General features: G+C 40.2%; 1 protein-coding gene across 4 annotated transcripts in view; it reads left to right on the forward strand.

Moving 5' to 3' along the window:
* Positions 1-9,468: 9,468 nt before the first annotated feature.
* Ccser2 (coiled-coil serine rich protein 2) overlaps positions 9,469-15,557 on the forward strand; it is a 123,362-nt gene continuing 117,273 nt past the window's right edge. The window contains exon 1 of one of the 4 annotated variants that reach the window (XM_090346699.1): positions 9,469-9,586. The gene's annotated coding sequence lies outside the window, so the exon portion shown is untranslated. The remainder of the gene's footprint in view (positions 9,587-15,557) is intronic. The other 3 variants (XM_090346700.1, XM_090346701.1, XM_090346698.1) reach the window with 3 other exon arrangements.

Below are 15,557 nucleotides of genomic sequence, written 5' to 3' on the forward strand. Positions count from 1 at the left end.
GATATTGCAGAAGGCAGGTGGGAGTGGTCACATATCAACCAGGGAAAAAGGGTTGTGTATAGTAAGAGGAGCCTAATCAAATATTGAAGGTGATCAGACATCAAGGATGGAAAATGCCAGCCAAACCCACTTCACAGAATTCTTGTTAAATTCTTGAACAACAGAAACAAACACAAAGGAGACCTATTTGAGGAAGAATTCAGAAGAGAATCAGAAGAGTTTGTTCAAGGAGAGAATCTTTGTCAAGAACTACATTGTAAGCTGAGTGCCTGCGACTTGTGCCTGAAGTTCTAGGTACTTAGGAGGCTGAGATTTGAGAATCCAGACTCAAAGCGATTCTGGGCAGGAAAATCTATGAGAGTCATTGCTAATTAACTACCCCAAATCCAGAACTGGAACTATGGCCCAAGTGTTAGAGCACTAGTCTTTTTAAAATTTTTTTTGAAAGATTATACTAACATTGATTTTTACATCATATTTCAAATGTTATGCTTAACCGCCAAGAATTCAAGAAGGGAATCTCTATATACAATCACAGGCACACAGATTTTAGAACATAATTAAAATTAAGCTGAGGGTCGTATGTCATAGTTACATATCAATCTATATAACATTAGGTTTATAGAGTATACATCCCATCATATATTTTTATGTCTGTCTGTGTAGTTATGTTTATATCTCCAATACCATGTCCATAATCTTGGGTACCCAAATACTGAGTCATCACTCTTGTACTGTTTGGATCTAATATTCACATATCAAGGAGACCATGTACCTTTTGTTCCTTTGTTCTTGGCTTATCTCATTCAACATGATTCGATCTAGTTTCATCCACTTCCCAGCAAATGCCATTATTTTATCTTATCTGGTGGCTATGTAGAATTCCACTGTATGTATATGTACCACATTTTTTATTCATTCATCTGTAGTGGGGTTCTTTCCATTGCTTGGCTATTGTGAATAACGCAGAAATGAACATGCTGTGCAGGTGTCTTTATCATATCCTGGGTTATGATGCTCAGCATAGATGCCCAGGAATGGCATGGTGGGATCGTGGAGAAGGTCTTTTTTTAGTTTTTTTTGAGAAACCTCCAAACTGCCCTCCAGAGTGGCTGTACCAGTTTACATTCCCACCAGTAGAGAACACTCGTCTTGAGCAAAAAAGCTCAGGGATAGCTCCCAGGCCCCTAGTTCAAGTCCCAGGACCAGCACACACACAAAAAATGCCATACTGTAGAGTTGGCAGACAGATCTCAAGGGAAGTTGTTCATCCCACCCAATTTGGATTGCATATGTCCTGACCTTTCCATAAGGAAGAAGTTTGCTCTGATCTAATCACATCTGTGTTATGATGAATTTTCCTTTGTAAAAATCCTAACCCAAGGCATATGCTGGTGGCTCATGCCTATAATCCTAGCTACTCAAGTGGCTTAAATCTGAGAACTGAGGTTGGAAACCAGCTGGGCAGAAAACTCCATGGCATTTTTTTTTATCACCAGTTAACCAGCCAAAAGTCAGCAGTGCAGGTATGGCTCAAGTGGTAGAGTGCCAGTCTTGAGCAAAGAAGTTAAGAGACTATGTCTAGGCCCTGAGCACAATTTCCAGTACTGGCACTAAATAGAGAGAGAAAGAGATAGGGGGAGGGAGGGAGGGAGGGAAGGAAAAAGGGAGGGAAAGAGGAAAGGAGAGGGAGAGGGAGAGAGAGGAAGAGAGCTAGAGAGGGAGGAGAGATTAGGAGTGTACAGGAGAGAGAGGAGCAGGGAGGAAAGAAGAAAGGAGGGAAGAAGAGGAGAGAAAAGAAGAAGAAGGGAAGAGAGGAGAGGAGCCAGATGATAACACACTTAAGAACATTTAACGACTCAAATCTTTCCTATCTCTATAAGGTTTTGAAAGCTACAGCACTCCTACCATATAGTTACGCCATTTTAGAGAAAGAAGTCAGAAAATGAGGACAGTTATGGAGGTTCTGAGCCTTTTTATCCAAAAATGATTAAAAGCTTCTTAAAGCCAATGTGTTGTTTAAATTACATATAAATTTCAAATAGATTAATATTTCAGTACATTAAAAAAGACTCAGTAATGGGGACCAAGACATGTGAAAGGGTATCAATTAATGCACCTTCTATCTGGCAAATATCATGTAACCCTTTTATTAATTACAATAAAAAAAGAAATCCAAAAAAAGACTCAGCAGGTAGAGATATTTTGTGAAAAAGTACAGATTCTATACATCAAATAAAATAGCTTATATTTCTCTGTCATTATTGCTCCAACCTATCTTTTTAGCTTCTTGGGAAGTAGAAATCAAAGGATCTCTGAGGACACTGCGAGCGACATTCCAGTTCACAAAACTCCATCCTAACTAACATCTGGGCAGAGTGTTATCCAAGCAGAAAGCAAAAAAAAAATAAAAATAAAAATAAAAAAAATCCTGCCAAGCCAAGAGGCAACTTAAAAGTCCTCCAACTAAACCTGCGTCCTTTGTTCTGAGCTTTTCTCTACTGTAGTAACTTTGTAATCATCATGGTCTCCAGGAAAGATTCGCAGATTATCAGTCTTATGTGGAAGACAAACCTCCCTCAAACAAGCAACATCTTCTTCCTATTATCTTAAAGCAAACAGTTGAAAAAAATCCAGAAGACCATTTCAATCCTGTTCCATTCCAGTAGTTAGGGTGATAACTTCTCTGGAACTCCTCCAAGGACAAAGACTGAGCTAATGGTCAACCAGGCCATATCTGTGCCTTGGAACTGTTTTTAACTGTGCATACCTTTCTCATCCCCAGCCCCCAATTCTCCCTGTTTAACCTGAAGCCAGTGTCTGTACTGTGCCTGCCATGTAATAAGTCTTCTTTCTCTGCTCTTTTTATTTAGCATATGGAGGTGAGTAACCAGATCTAACTCAGGACTCCTGGATTTGGGGCATGAGGTGTTAAAAACTTGGTTTCACTAATACCAATATGCAAAGGGACTGGAGGCATGGGTCAAGTAATAAGAACCCTTGCCTAGAAAGCCCAGAGTTCAATCACTGGGGGGAAAAAAAAGCAAGCAAGCAAGCAAACAACATTAAGACAAGGTCTTTAGCATTGACCACAATCCCATATAACTGATGTCCTTATAAACACAAAAGGGATTTGAATACAAACACACACCAAATGAATACCATGTAAAGACACAGAGAGGTGCCAACATCATAGCTAAAGACAAAGACTTCAGAAGGATTCCAGTCCTACTGCCCCTTGCTGGCAGACTTCTCTAAACTCATGAAAAAATGTTTATTTGTTGTTTAAACTATTCATCTTGCGGTGCTTTGTTATAGGGAACATAAAAAATGAACACATCTGCTAATAGCTGAATAATAATGCAAATACATTTATATCATCATCACATGTTAATTTCTCTACAGTGATAGAAGTATGCTATAATAAGAATGTCTAGTTATTTCATTACCTCTCATAATTTTCAGTAGGAGTAATTTTAATGATATTTAGTTAGGATTTAGCAGTTCCTACAGGACAGGCCTTATTCTCAGGACTCATATTTTTAACTCATTGACTATACAGAGCAATCTCATTTATTACCCATCTGTAATTGTGAAAACTGGGTAACAGACAAATAAAGTAACTTGCCCAAGTCTCGAAGAGCTTAAGTGGAAACTGGTAGAGCCAAGATCACAAGTTAGATGGGCAGACTTAACTGCACACTCTTTTCCAGCACGGTGAGATGTGGTTTTCACTTTGAGAGAGTTTATGGCAGTTTTTTGTGTCAATACATAAATATCTATTGCTTTTGTTACACAAGCATGAAGTGCAACCTTGGCTGCCTTAATAAGTAGCCTTTGATTCCTCCTCAGGAACAGGAGAAATCAAGGTATTTCCTCTCTCCCCACAGGAAGAAGCAGTCCTTTGTGTTTCCATATACCTGCACTAGTAGACCTACCTCCGCTTATAAATAAAACAATTGGTTTTGCTGGCAACTTCAACTCCTCTTTGAGAAGTTTTTTCTTTTTTCTTTTCTGTCTGGAGTTTGAACTTAGGGTCTCATGATTTCACACTGCATATAGCTTTCTTATCCAGAGATAAGATTCTCAGGGATTTATCTGTCAGGCTGGCTCCACACTGAGATTCTCAGATCTCAGCCTTCTGAATAACTAAGATTATAGGAGTGAGTCACAGGTACCTGGCCTCTTTGTAGAGCTTTGTCAGAGACCACTTACTGGACAGATTTAGATCTAGAACCTTAAGAAATGGTAGGGAGTAGAATATAAGAAGGATAAAAGCCTAGGACCTGTAACATAGCCTAGCCCTTGGGTGGTCTCATTTATGGTATGTATGCAGCCTGGAGTAGATCTGAATAGGAAGAGGGGACCATAGCCACTCTGGCATCATGCCTAGGATGGATAGCAGACCAGAGAATGGTAGTATAGAAGGCAGAGGCAGCTCCACAGAGCAGGCCAGGCACAGAATGCAAGTCTTGCTTACCTAGCCTCCTGTGTGAAATCCTTTCCCATCAGGAATCCTCCTCACAACCTACCTGCCAGCTAGGACTTCTTAGGTCCCTAGGACTCTTGAAAGCTTTCAGATAAATCCATTGTTTTTGCATCATATTCTCAGATCTTCCCCTCCTCATATATCCAAATTGGAGACTTCATCTTTATTTGCCATTGCTTTTACTGAGTTTCACCACTGCTGTATCTTTCTCATTTCCAAGGACTCTTTTGAGAACGCTTCTTTTTATGACATCTATTCTTGTTTCAGGGGTTCAATTTTATTCCTTATGGCTTTGAACATATTATTTATAGCTTTGGAGGAGAGGAGTGTGTGACAGTAGTTTTTCTTCTTGTTTCTACTTTTTTTTTTAGGTCTTTTTGCGTGCATCTTTGTGAGATTTCCCTCTTGGAGTTTGGCCTTCTGTTAAATCGGAAAAGAAAACTAACACACTCTACAAAACAATTTTGAATCATGTATGGAAATTAGCCCATATATAAACATCATGATGTTTACATGTCATATTATATATGTTTACCTTCTTTTCATGTAAACATGGGATATTCATGAAACTTGACTACTTAACAGGCCATTAAGAAAACTTCAAGACCTTCTAAAAAACAGAAATATTCAAGTAACATTCTTTAATTATAAGGCAACATGTTAAAATTGATAGAAATTTTTTAATTTGAAAATTCAGTTTTCATGGAGACTTAAAAACATTGTATTAACAACTTTTTGAATTAAAGAGATTTTCCCCCTAAAAACGGAAGAATTTCTTGATGTGTGATCTGTGATACAACCAAAGTAGTTGCCATAGGAAAATTAACTACCTGAAATATGTGGCACAATAAAAATAGAAACAGAAATATAAAGGAATTTCACACCCAAAATAGAAAGTAAAATAACAAAGTACTCTAATAGGGATCTAACGCATATCAGGATCATAATCCTGTGGGGTTAATTTGCCTTTCTCTCATGGGAAGAAAACATGAATTCAATGTGGACTCTCTCGAAAGTCAAAGCTTAACCTTTAGAAACTAGAGAGTCTCTTGAGCCTCTGTAGCAGGGTGCAACAGACCATGTAAGCAAATGATGGAGCTAGACAGAAGGGCCCGATGCTACTATAGCAAATAGAAAATTGAGGATATGGGGTTTATGTGAAATTTATAATTTTTAAAATGTTGATAATTAAATGAATGTTATCATTTTGTTTTTGTTGTTGTTATTGTGTGTACACACGTGTGTGTGTGTGTGTGTGTGTGTGTGTGTGTGTGTGTGCAGGTCCCTAAATTTTTCTGCTCAAAGCTGGAACTCTCATTTGAGCCACAGTTCTACTGCTGACTTTTTCGTGGTTTTATTGGTGATAAAAGTCAAAGGTGGCTTCAAAGTGCAATCCTCAGATCTTAGCCTCCTGAGTAGCTAGGGTTATAGGTGTGAGTCACTGGCACCTGCCCCTGGTATGGCACTTTTATATTATCCACCTCTGGGCTTTTTATCTTCAGTCTATTGCTCCAGCCTAAGGTCAGGAGTCATGCCTTCAGCTGCTACCCAGTATTTGAAGGCACCATGGTGAGTGCTACCCTTGAGCAAGAAGCTAAGGGGCCATACTCAAGCCCTGAAAGTAAGCCTTGGGACAGGCCCACCCCCAAAAAATAATACTTTAAAAAGATATCTCTAGTGTAGTGTTTTTCAAAAAGGGAAGCTTTGTTAGAAATAGAAATTTATTAGTAATGTAAATTCCTAGGCTTCATCATAGGGCTACTGAATTTGAAAATCTGGATTTGGGATCCAGAAATCTGTGTTATTTCAAACTACTGCTCAGCTTGGACTGCTTTTTGGTTCATGGTAGTCCTGGGCTTGAACTCAGGGCCTGGGTGCTGTCCTTGAGCTTTCTTGCTCAAAGCCAGTGTTCTACCACTTGAGCCACAGCTCCATTTCCAGCTTTCTTTGGCAGTTAAATGGAGTTTGCTTTGAACAGAAATCCTCAGATCTCAGCCTCCAAACTGGCTATAATTACAGGCATGAGCCACCAGTGCCCAGTTGGTCTGCCTTCCTATCCTTAATCCCAGTCATACACAAACTTCAGACCCTCATGGGTCATAATATATATATATATGCATATGCATGCATGTATATACACATATACACAAATATTATGCATATATATGTATTTGTATATATATTTAAAAATAAGTAATTCTAAGTGACATTCAAATATACTTTCTTAGGTTATGTTTCTATTTAGCATCCAAACTAATGTCCTGTGACAATTTTTACACCTGTCTTGCCATCTACCTTTTGTAGGCATGTGAAAATCTCCAGTCAATCCAAAGCTACTCAACTACCCTCGGAATCTAACTTTAATACACCAAGTCAATATTTCCCCTGCTCTAAATTACCCAGAGCCAGCTATCAGATAACTAGAAAATGTTTCTATAGCCTCAAGGCCTCTGATCTTATTTAAACCAGCCAATTCTAAGGTGTCAACCCTCTCCTGTTTTCCTTTCTCACAGAAATCCCAATAAAAGTTCTGTCTTGTATTTCATCCTAACCAAATTTGATACTTCTTCCTGTGGCTCTGCACTGCTTTAGTGTGTGTCCAGTTCAAAGAAAAATGTATGTAATAAAAAACCAATCACTGCTTTATCAGTGGTTAGTGCCTATAATCCTAGCTCCTCGGGAAGTTCAAAGCCTATCTTCAATTAACCAGCAAAAAGCCACACATGCAGGTGTGATTTCAGTGGTAAGGCCCCCAGCTGTGAGGGAAAAGCACATTCAAAATGAGGCCCTGAGTTCAAGCCCCAATACTGGCACAAAATCAAAACAACCAAACAATAGCAACAAAAATGTATCAATACTATTGGACATTTCATGCCATCAAGGTCATCCTCTGGATTAAAGCATCAGGGTACACCGTGAAGCAATGATTGATGGTTATAGACATTCAAGGAGAGGAGAATGTCAGGAAAAGAACAAAAGGTGAATAGGGATAATCAATTGAAGGAAGCATTCCTACCTTCGTAGAAGAGGAAGGGAAGGGTGACTTAGTACATCACAACTGCCAAAAAAAACAGAACACCTAATCACCTCAAGCATTCAGGAGTCACAAGACAACAAATCAGCAGTTTAGAAAAACAAAAGTCTTCTTGGTTTGGGCAACTTGAGAGGTACTTCTTTCCAGATGCCCCTATGTTGAGGATGTAGCATCTTACCTAACTCCCAGGGACAAGCTGAGAGGACCATTCCTTTTCACATTTCTCAATTTAGCTCATGGCTTAACCCCTAGAGCACATTTTAGCAACTACATCTGTGGAATGGAGTATGTGAGGGGTGTGTTGAAGAGCTCCTACACTGTCTGCTTTTCTAATGATCTCCATCCAGAGAGAAATTGTGGAGCGAACGTGGATGATTTAGAGCAGGGGAAATATTGGCTTGGTGTTTGAAAGTTAGATACAGGGGGTAGTTGAGTAGTTTTAGACTAAAGATTTTCACATGCCCACAAAAGGTAAACAGCAAGACAGGTGTAAAAGTTATTCCAGGACATTAGTTTGGATGCTAAATAGATATAGAGCCTAAGAATGTACATTTAGAATGCCACTTAGAATTATTTATTAAAAATTATAGATAGACTTTCTCAATGTTTTAAACACACACCCTCATCAAGAAATAAATTATGTTAATATTTGATTTTTGATTAAAAAGTAGTTTTCAGTTGACCAAATATAAAGATATAGATTAATAGAGAGCTGAAAGGTAGAATAATTGAATCATGATATTCTATGTATATATATATGAAAGTAGAAATCAGGTAACTTGAGGGGAGGGGTAGGGTTGGAAGAGATGGGGAGAGCATAGAAGGGGTGACACTGATCAAGATGCATTGTGCTCATAAACTGACGTGTTGAATCGAAGCCCCTTTGTACAAGTACTTAAAGATAATGAAACATTTAAACCCTAAAGTACACAAATAAATATAGATATATTATTACATGCAATGTGATTTTATAAATCATACATTGTTCTCCTTTCTTTCTCCATGGAGTGTTACTGGTCTGTAGACACAGAAGAGGGTATTTTTCAAAAGCTTTCCTTTTAATGTTAATTATTGTAGTTTTGCTGTTGGGACCAGCACAGGCTTCAGCCTGACTAGTTCAGTGCAAGGACAGATCTAGTGCATCAGCAGCAGGCCAGATCCTAAGCTTTGCAGGGTAAAGATTCTCAGGATTGGTCCAACCATCTAGAAAGGAAGGAAGGAGGGGTAGCAGCAGTTCTCAAAGGAACTAGGACTTGGTCCCTGGCAGAAAGAAATTCGGATGTATGGGATCTTAACACTGAGGGTCATGGGTGTAGCACGAAGGGAGGAATGAGGGTGTATTCTTAGCCAGATTTAGTGTTCCGGTGTGACTGGTAGGAGACGTATGGTCCAGAGCGTGTAGGGGCAAGGGGAAGAGCTGTGGACTTGAGAACCAAAAAGGACCAGGCGCCGCTTCACGCTCTATTCCCAGGGTTCAGCCCACTCCCAACTTTTCAGTCTGAGCTGGGAGGTGACAGGTTTGGTCCACAGTCAATCAGCAAACGTTAGTCCATGAGGCCATCTGGAGATGAAGTCTGTCGCAGGAACGGCATCCGTGACTGGGCCCGGCGAAGCCCTGAGTCAGAGGACAGAGAGGCCAAGGTGAGTTGGAGCAGGTGGGACACGGAGCCGGGGCGGAGCCAGAGGACGGCGGGGCGGGGCCACAGGGCAGCTGGCGGCTAGGTTCGGGCGGCAGGGGCGGGGCCCCGCGCTGTGAAGTTCGCGCCTGCGCTCTGCGCCCCGGGGGCGGGGCTGCGCGCGCGCGTTGCGCAGGGCCCCCCCTTCGGAGGGCGGAGTCTCGGCGGGCGCCGACCGAGGGAGGGGGCGCGGTGCTGAGGAGTCCGGCGCTTCCTCAGGCCGCGGACGCGATGCAGGCTGCTCCGGCTCCGGCGGCAGAGCTGACCGGGACGTGACGGGCGGGGCCCTCTCCTGGCTTCACTTTCTATCCTTTGCGTCCGAAGGTCGCTTCTCTGGGCGAACCTCAGCCGAGGCCGCGGTGGAGGAGGCAGCGCGACCTCCGCAGGGTGAGCGGGAGCCGGGTGCGGGCGGGCGCCCGCGGCAGCCCGGGACTGGGGCGGGGGGCGCGGTCCGGGGTGGGGCCGGGCCGAGGCGCGGACGTCCGAGGGCTTGCGGCCCTTCCTGCCGACCTCCTCGTGCGCCCGCAGATCCGCCTGACACGGGCGGGCGTGGAGCGGGGAGGCCGGACGCCGCTGCCCCGGCGGGCTGGGGGCCTGGGGTCGCCGGGGCGCCGCCTCCCTCCCTTCCTCCGAGGGGAAATCGGGGCGAAGCTGAGGGGCACAGTGATTTCCCCGTCAGGATGCTCTTGAGGGTTGGGTGTGTGGGGGGGAAGTAGCGGGGCGCCCTCAGGAGCGAGCTTGTATTTATTTTTATTTTTAAAAACAAAGACACGCCCTAAAACACCTCTGGAGATTTAAAAAAAAAATCCGAAAACAAAACTTCGGTGCATCCCCACACCGTGGCCGTGTTTGGATGCTCATTCCTTTTCTCTTTGGATCTGGGCTATTTGGGGGGCATTCAAACATAATACTACTAATAAAAAACTGCACCTATTTTCTTAACCCAGTGGAAAGGAGGAATGCCCCCCTTTGAGGTGCTCACGGCCGGGTGGCTAAGCCTGAGTTTGGATCTCAATAATTGCCAATTCATCTCTGTAGGCTACGTTAGCCAATTAGGGTTGCCGTTCCTCCGCTAGGCCTTAAGCAGTGTGAGGATTAAAAGATGCACTGAGTGTTCCCGGTCCCGGATTGGAACGCCTCACCGTCTTGAGAGAGAACAGGACTCTGCAAATTAGACCCTTCGAAAGGGCATGCCATTTCCTTTGAACATTAAAATACGAGTGGCATGTATTCACTTGGCCATGCATATTTGGTGAAATACGTTTGACCATTTAGTACATACATACTACACATGCACACATGTTATGTGTATATACATGTAGATGCATGTGTGTATGTATACATATGCATCATCCTTTTGGCTTTTAGAGAGATTAGATGCTATTCCACAAAAGATACAAAATGTCTTACAATCTGTAAACCAAGCATGACAGGTAAACATTGGCTTGATGGTTTGCCTGAAGTCACACAGTCTTCTCATTGGATTTATTGCTTGCCTCCCTTAAATAAAAGCTCTTTGCTCTTTTCTTATTTGGTGTTTTTTCTTCCTTTTTTTTCTTTTTTGGTACTGGTGCTGGGGCTTGAACTCAGTGCGTGGGTACTATCCCTTAGCTTTTTCTCTCAAGGCTAATGCTCAACCACATTAACCACAGCTCTTCGCTGGTTAATTGGAGATTCTAGTCTCATGGACTTGTCTACTCTGGTTGGCTTCTAATCATTCTTCTCACATCTCAGTGTCCTGAGTAGCTAGGATTCCAGGTGAATCAGTATCCGGTTTGGTTTAGTGGGTTTTTTTTAGTGCTCTCAGCAACACTGATTTTTGATTATCTTTAGCTTAAAATGCATACCTTTTTCAGTCCTCAGCCATATTATACCATCTTACTTCAGTGCTAGGTTATTATGTCATACTAAGTAAGTGTTAATGTTCTGAGAGCAAGAACTTTTCATTGAAATTATTTTTTTCTGTCATTTCACAATTAGTATTTTGCTTTACTGGATGAGGAAAGAAGAGGGCTTTGATTTCATGTCAGTGACTCTTCATATGTAGTCTCTAAAAATCCAGGTTTATGCTATTTCTGGTTCTTGTCTCTGTTCTAGAATTATCTTCTACTTTAGGCCTGTCTTCAGATAAAATGATTTGTCATTTGAAAAAAATAACATCTTTCTTTGTGGTTTTACTTAATTTCCTCTGTTGAGAATTCTTTTCCTTCCAGTAATAACTAACATGTTCTTCACAACTTTACTGAAATACCACCTCTGAGTCTTTCTTGTCCAGTTACTGATCCAGTAGTTTAGGTACATTCTGCAGTTGACATTTTGCAAACTGGTAGTTAATTATTTGCTTCCATGCCAGGCTTTTGAGTTTCTTTTGGAGTTTTCTATTCTGGCACATGCTGTTGTGTGGTACAGGTGCTCAGCTATTTACTGAATATATTTTTCAGGAATAGTTCCAGGCTCACATACAGATTTAAGATAGGAAAAATAGGTTAGATTACTTCAATATCATGCAACTTAAGAAAGATACTATAGAAGGTTTTTGTCTTTGTTTTGTTGTGCTGGTTCTGGATTGTGTTTTTGAGGGTTTTTTTTTGTTGTTGTTTTGTTTTGTTTTGCTACCACTCGAGTCACAGTTCTACTTCCAGTCTTTTTTGTTGTTGTTGTTGCTTAATTGAAACTGAGAATCTCACAGACTTTCCTCCCAGGCTGGCTTCAAACCTGGATGGATCCTCAGCTCTCAGCCTCCTGAGTAGCTAGGATTACAGGCGTGAGTCACTGGTGCCTTGCTGTAGAAGGTATTTTTGAATATCCAAGAGTGAAGTAAAAATAGTTGGTGGTTATTTATGAAATTCTATTTAGAACAAAAACAAAATCTCCCAGCTAATCCATTGTTATGATATAGCAGTCAGAGGAATAGATCCAGTAAAGATCGCTGTTTCATTGGTTCTGGAACGTCACTTTGAAGTGCAGCAAATTTGCCCAAGGTCATGTGGGTGTAAAGGAACACAGCAAGAATGTTATCCAAGTCTTTGGATCATCTTTGTATTTCATCTTTGCTCTCCATCTCCTACTTGGAGATCTCAATCATTGTTTTACCATGTGAGTGTAGACTTGAGAGAATCAGGTGTGTATCCGGAAAGGGGTATGTTGTGGTAATAGTTACTGAACTTATGAGAATGAATGATTTCTTTAGCTCATTGAGCAGCTAACCTCTGAGAAGTCTGAGGTTACATGAGTCGCCTTCTATCCCACATCTCTTGATCTCTTGACCTCATGCTTTTTTTTTTTTTTTTTCTCCTATTTCATGATGTAGTGGAAGAAATGAGGACTTCACTGTTTTTTTTTTTTTTTCTCATGGAAAATGAATGTGCTCCTGCTTGCTTTCTCTTTGAATTGTTAGCTGCCATTTCTGGGGATATGGAGCCCGTGAGTGAGCGGTTGAGAAACATGATAACTCCTCAGGGATCCAGGAGAAACCAAATCATCACCATTCTTCTCAGCCATGTAGTTTTAACTTCAGTGTTTGAGTGTTCTCTCCAGATGCCCCATAACAACTGGCTTCGGTTGCCATATGGAGGGAGATCCTGCAGACAGTTATGTTTTGATGGTAAAATGAGAATTTAGTATAGTAAGGTTACAGCTGGCTAGTAACATGCTAAAATTACATGAGGGTAGCCTCTCTGATTACTCCTATGTGATAGGTTTTTTTAAGGGAATAAATTGATGATTGTGGTTTTATGCCTCTGAAAAGCCAATTTTGAAATATATACTTAATGAAGTGGGCCTGATCGATTCCTACAGGCTTTTTAGTTAGCAAATGATGTAATAGTCAAAGAAGTCAAGTCAAAATAAGCTTAATTTTTCTTTTTCTTTTTTGTTGCATTGGTATGATTTTATAATTGAACTTAAACATAATGGGATTTTGTATTTTTATCTTTCAACAGCTCACTGTTACTGTCAGTTGAGTCACTTTTTTAATATTTAGATATTTTAGATTGCTTCCCGTTTTGTATGTCTTGCATTTATTATGTATACTTTCCTTTTTGACCTCTCTAAACCTTAGCTTACTAAAATATCCCCACTGAGTCTTGTCCAAACATTTCATCCCTTTTTGTCTCTACTGATTCAGTAGTAAACTTAACATTCTTCAGCTAGTGTTCAACCATATGGTCATCATTTATTTCTTTTCTTTAGACTAAAGGCTAAGGGAAGGGATTACAAGGTCATAGGGTGTGAAGGTTTTGTCAGCTTCAAAAGATGCTGTCAAATATAGTTTTGAGAGGTATTTTTGTCTGCTTCCAATAGAGTTTAGCTGGGGGTCTTTCATACTTTTTATAGCCTTTTTGGTTTTTTAAGAGTTTTGTCTTTTTGAAATGATAAAAGAATCAATGATAGAAAAACAACTGCAGTATTTTTAAACTTTATTTTCTGCTCTGTATGAATTGTTTATCCTTTGCCAAAACATTGAAATCTTTTCACCAATCCTCATTAATATTAATATAAATACTTATATTTTGAAAAGCATTTCTGGTCTGCATCATTTTTGTTTTTTAGCATAGAAAACTTTGTAATTTTTTTGTTTTGGAATCACTGACTTAAAACTTGTGATTTTAGGTGGGCAAAGGTGGCTCACAACTGTAATCCTAGTTACTCAGGAGGCCGAGAGCTGAGAATCGAAGTTTAAAGCAGATAGGGCAGAAAAGTCCCTGTGAGAGTCTTATTGCCAAGAAAACCAGTAGTGGCACTGTGGCTTAGGTGGTAGAATGCTAGCTTTGAGCACAAAGACGCCCAGGAACATTGCTCAGGCCCTGATTTCAAGTCCTAAGACTGGAACAAAGAAACAAAAAAACAATAAAAATGAATTTTAAAAATTGTGATTTTTTGAGGCTAGGAGCTGGTGGCTCATACTTGCTATTTAAGCTACTCAGGCAGCTATTCTTTTATCTCCAAAGAAACTACTAAAAATGCCAGAAGTGGAGTTGTGGTTCAAGTAGTAGAGTACTAACTTTGTGCACAGAAGCTCACAGACAATGCCAAGGCTCTGAGTTGAAGCCCCAAGACTGACATACACAAACATACAAAAGAAAAGAAATTGGGAATTTTTGGATTTTGATTGTGAGGGTGAGAATTCCTTCATTTGGTGCATGCTTTTATTGAACATTAGAATTTGCTTTGTTATGTGTATGCATCTTTAGTAGATTGTGTACAGTGAAGTGAACTTTGATTATGTAGATCTTGTAATACAAAAAGAAACTATTCTGATTTTTTTTTTTTAAATACTGTTATGTGGGCTTGAATTCAAGGCCTTGCAACTCTCTCTTAGCTTTTTCCACTTAAGGCTGGGATTCTACTGTTTGAGCCCCATCTCCACTTCTGACTTTTTGCTGGTTAACTGGAAATGAAAGTCTCACAGACTCTTTGTTCTGGCTGACTTTAACCTTTGACCCTTAGGACTCAGCTGCCTGAGTAAGGAGGATTATAGATATAAGCCACCATTCTTGTCAGTAAGTTTTGAAACTAAATGAGAAACAAATGACAAATTTTAAAAAAGAATAGACACTTGCTTTTAAAAAGAAATTATGGTAATTTCTAGATAAACTAAATTTAAAAATAATAATTTTATTGTTATTATTAAGGTGTTACACAGAGGGGCTGCCATTTCATAAGTCAGGTAATTAAATGCATTTCTCTTTTTTTTGGACAATGTCACCCCTTTCTTTACTTTTGCCTAGGTCTCCCTCTCATCCCTGCCCATAAGTTACATAGGCCATTTTCCCCTAGTGTATACTGAATAACATGATTGCATTTGTTCACTTTTCTGTATCCTTTAAATAAAATGTTTATGAAATAGTTGTATTAAAGATTTTTATGTTGGCTCAAGATTAATCAGGTTATTTCTGATTTATTTCTTAGTTGTTAATCATTCTAAAATACATGAAACATAACCTTGGTCACTTTCTCCATTGAGGGAGTGATCTATTTTAGACAGATGAGATAGCCTATGATAATCATTGCCAGCATCACCGTGCTGATACTTAGCATGGAGTTTTCTCTTGCGCATAGCCATTCAGAAGATAGTTTTAACTTTGTAATTTCAAAATTTTATTTTATAGTGAAGGTCATGTACAGGGTGATGACAGTTACCTAACTTAGGTAATGAGTACATTTCTTTTGAATAGTATCACATATCTTCTCCCAGTTTTCCCATACAGATTCCTCTTCCCCACAAATTATGTAGTTCATTTTTAACCTAGTATCTAGTGAGTGTCTCTGCTGAATTTCTTTACCCTTGGTCCCATAATTTCTGTGCTCCCCCTTACCCTCTCCCAAATAGGCAAATTTATATAAGTTGAAAGGTACA

Source organism: Megascapheus bottae, chromosome 15, assembly GCF_031878675.1.
Source record: "Megascapheus bottae isolate mThoBot1 chromosome 15, mThoBot2.hap1, whole genome shotgun sequence".
NCBI classification, from domain to species: Eukaryota; Metazoa; Chordata; class Mammalia; order Rodentia; family Geomyidae; genus Megascapheus; species Megascapheus bottae.